Genomic DNA, 4,559 nt, shown 5'->3' with positions numbered 1-4,559 from the left:
GAGGTTTTTGAGTACATATTTGATGAGAAATCATTTAAATCTGGTAACCATTTCATAATAAGAACAGTAATAACTAACATTAATTGAACACTCAGTTCCAGGCACTTGGCTGAATTCCTTAAATGAATGAATCTCACCTAATCCTCATACCATACCTGTGAAGTAAGCACTGTTACTATTACTGTTTAAAAGTAGGGGAACTGAGGCACTGAGAGAATAAGTGAAGTAGTAAAGTAGGATTATAACTGAGGTAGTCTGAATCGAAAGCCATTCTCAATCCCTCCATAGTGGGCACGCCCAAACATCTGTCCAGAATTCCAGTGAGCCTTGCCTGACTGTGCAAAGCACAAGCCTCTTTATTCTCAGCTACTTCTTAGGAGCTAGCTGTGGGATCAATAAGTCTTAAGTGATATTTAGGGGCATAAAGAAGGTCTTTGCCTATACAAAAGTTTTCTTCACTAGCCCTCTATGGCACCTGGAAGTTTGCCTTACAGAGTCATTTGTTTTGGGTTCAAGCAATTGCTCAGCAGCATGCTTGGTGAAATTGATCTCAGCATAACATATATCTGAATGCGTGCCTTGTCATTCTGAATGATTATAAACTCCAAGATGACTGAGATCATGCTTTATTTTGCATGTGTTTTGCAATTTGGACCTCTGGGCTTCTGGTCTGTGGGGCTTTATTTGTGGGAAGGGCAAACTGGCCTGAGGGTATACATGTTTCTGCTGCTGCCGACATCCCCAAGGGTATTAATACACTGCTCACAAAAATTAGGGGATATTTCAAAATGAATATGAAGTGTTAAAAAAAGAAGCATTCGATTTTTTTTTATTAAACAAGAACATCAGAGAAAAAAACGACAAGTCAAAGAAAGTTGTTCAAATATGCAAATATGATGCAAAACCAACTTTTATTCCATTGATGAAAACGCACTGTACAAAAGGCTGAAAGTACTGGAGTATCTGCACCTCCCCTGATCCTGAAAGTGCACTCCTGCAGTTTCCCAGCCCTTGCAACGCCCCTGCAACACCATCTGCCTGAGTGCGAAGCCTGGAGAACCATAGGATGTCTTGAAACTGGTCAAACACAGACGGCAGTGGCGACAGCACTTGGAACATCCCAAAGCGTGATTAGCGGACTGTGGAATTGCTTTCAAGAAACCGGCACAGTACAAGAAAGATGAGGGCAGGGTCGCTCATCTGCCACAACAGCAAGAGATGACCGCTACTTGACCTTATTGGCAAGAAGGAACAGGCACAGCAATGCAACAGAGCTGTGGGGACACTTTCTTGCTGCCACTAGATGACGGATATGCATCCAGACCATATGAAATCTGCTCCATCGTGTTGGACTGCATGCCCGGTGACCAGTGGCATGCATTCCATTATCTGCTGAACACCGTAGAACCCGTAAAAGGTGGGCCGATGAGCATCATCATTGGACCCGTGATGAGTGGTCAACTCTCCTCTCCTTTGATGAGTCACAGTTCAGTCCGCAACCTGACAATCATCGTGTCCTGATCTGGTGTGAATGAGGAACACGGAAGAATCCACGCTTCACGTGAGAAAGGGACTTCTTTGGTGGTGGTGGAGTCATGGTGTGGGCTGGCATCAGCATTAGTGGTCATACTGACCTCCACGTCATCAGAAACGGATCGTTGACTGCTGTCCTGTATTGAGGTGAGGTCCTGCACCCTATAGTGGTGCCCTATGCTGGAGCAGTTGGAAACAAGACCTCACCATGCACACCTCATCAACAAGATGCTTCAGGAGGCAGGAATCAGACGCATGGACTGGCCTTCACGTTCTCCAGACCTGAATCCCATTGAACATGCTTGGGATGCACTGGGAAGACGTCTGGCAGACCGTCCCATGCCTCCCACAACACGTCTTGAGCTGGAGGTTGCCCTGGAGCAAGAGTGGCAGAGGATCCCATAAGAACTGCTGGACAATCTGATCCTGTCCATGCCCCATTGCTGTCAGTGTGTTTTGGCAGTGTTGGGTGACCATACATCCTACTGAACAGTCATTGTGTGGCACTCTCGTCCAGTTTGACATGCTTCTGTTCACCCCCATCAATATGACACTTACTACTCAATCATGATCATTGAGTTTGCATCTCATTTGCATAATCAAACAACTTTCTTTGACTTGTCATTTGCTTTTCTGATGTTCTTGTTTAATAAAAAAATCAAATGCTTCTTCTTTTTATCACTTCATATTCATTTTGAAATATCCCCTAATTTTTGTGAGCAGCACCAGAAGTACCTCTTGATATTAATATTTCTGCATGGGGGTTCCCAGCCCTCACTGGTGGTATAAATTCCAACTCCAAAACTCTGCAAGGACAGTTTGTGGTTACAAATTCTCCTGCAAGAGCTCTTCCTAACACCCTACTCCTGCACCCAAAACCAAGGCCCAGGCAGACAAGTTTCCCTGTCGTCTTGGCCAAGGGGTATGACCTTCTGATCCATGCTTTCATTCAGGTATATTCTTTTAAAGCCCCAGCTTGAGGTATCAATTTCACTCAGTTTTCAGGGGCAGCCAAAAGCTTGGTGTCCTTGCCCTGTGAGGATCTTAAAAAAGCCAAGCTCTTGGGTCAGTTAGGTGCAGCCCATACCAGGTTACCCAAAGAGTCCATTTTCTTACCCTCAGTTTTTTAACTGCTTGTTTGTTTTTTATCTTTGGGGAAATGTATATACTATTCAAAGAAACGCAATCCCTATTATACTAATGGCATTTTTATAGAACTAGAACATATAATCCTAAAATGAATGTGGAACTATAAAATACTCTAAAGCAACCTTGAGAAAGAATAAAGTTGGAGGTATTACATTATCTGATATCAAACTATACTACAAGACTATAATAATCAAAACAGTATGGGCCTGACCAGGCGGTGGTGTAGTGGATAGAGCGTCAGACTGGGACATGGAAGACCCAGATTCAAAACCCTGAGGTTGCTGGCTTGAGCGCGGGCTCATCTGGTTTGAGCAAGGCTCACCAGCTTGAACCCATGTTTGCTGCCTTGAGCAAAGGGTCACTCAGTCTGCTGTAGCCCTCCAGCCAAGGCACATATGGAAAAGCAATGAACAACTAAGGTGCTGCAAAAAAGAGTTGATGCTTCTCATCTCTCTCCCTTCCTGTCTGTCTGACCCTGTCTGTCTCTCTCTCTGTCTCTGTTACAAAAAATAAACAAAACAAACAAAAAACAACAGCATGGTACTGGCATAAAAACAGACACATAGATCAATGGAACAGACTAGAGAACCCAGAAACAAACCCATGCTTATATGATCAATTAATCTATGACAAAGGAGGAAAGAACATACAATGGGTGAAGGCATTCTCTTCAGCCTGACCAGTGATGGCACAGTGGATAGAGTGTTAAACTGTGGTCCCAGGTTTAAGACTCTGTGGTCGCTGGCTTGAATGAGGGCTCATCAGCTTGAGAGTGGGATCATCGCCATGATCCTAAGGTCACTGGCTTGAGCCCAAAGGTTGCTGACTTGAAGCCCAAGGTCACTGGCTTCAGCAAGGGGTCCCTGGTTTGGCTAGAGCCCCTCATCCCCACCAGTCAAGGCATATATGAGAAGCAATCAATGAATAACTGAAGTGATTCAACTATAAGTTGATGCTTCTCAACTCTCTGCCTTCCTTCCTCTCTCTCATAAAAAAAAAAAAAGGAAGGAAGGAAGGAAGGAAGGAAGGAAGGAAGGAAGGAAGGAAGGAAGGAAGGAAGGAAGGAAGGAAAGAAGGGAGGGAGGGAGAGAGAGAGAGAGAGAGAGAGAGAGAGAGAAAGAAAGAAAGAAAGAAAGAAAGAAAGAAAGAAAGAAAGAAAGAAAGAAAGAAAGAAAGAAAGAAAGAAAGAAAGAAAAAGAAAAAGAAAGGAAGCTCTTCAATAAATGAGAAAACTGGACAGATAACATGCCCAAAAATTAAACTAGACCACTTTCTTGCCCCTTTATTTTTCTGTCAGCTATGAATTTATAGGATATTTATCATTTTTTTAGCCAGAGAGGAAGGGAGAGAAAGACAGGAATATCAATCTGTTCCTGTATGAGCCCTGGCCGGGGATCAAACTGGCAAGCAACCTCAGTGCTTCAGACCAATGCTCTTACCAGTAAAGCTACACAGCCAGGGCTCTTTCCTCTTCTTTTTATTTATTTTAGAAAAAAAGAGTCCTTCAGGGAAAACTAGTAAAAGAAAATAACCCTCAGCTTTGCTCTCCAAATTTTGGAGAAAAACATCTTGGAGGTAATAGCCATGTTTGTTCATTTTCATTTAAAAAGAATTTTAAGGATATTTATTGATTTTAGAGAGAGAGGGGAAGGAATAAAAAGAGAGAAAGAAACATTGATTTGTTGTTTTCTTTCTTTCTTTCTTTCTTTCTTTCTTTCTTTCTTTCTTTCTTTCTTTCCTTCCTTCCTTCCTTCCTTCCTTCCTTCCTTCCTTCCTTCCTTCCTTCCCTCCTTCCTTCCTTCCTTCCTTCCTTCCTTCCTTCCTTCCTTCCTTCCTTCCTTCCTTCTTTGAGAGAAGGGGAAATAGAGAGACAGACT

The sequence above is a fragment of the Saccopteryx leptura genome, chromosome 2 (genome assembly GCF_036850995.1).
Source record: "Saccopteryx leptura isolate mSacLep1 chromosome 2, mSacLep1_pri_phased_curated, whole genome shotgun sequence".
Classification (NCBI taxonomy): Eukaryota; Metazoa; Chordata; class Mammalia; order Chiroptera; family Emballonuridae; genus Saccopteryx; species Saccopteryx leptura.
The sequence above is the reverse complement of the archived record's forward strand: the minus strand, read 5'-3'. Positions refer to the sequence as shown.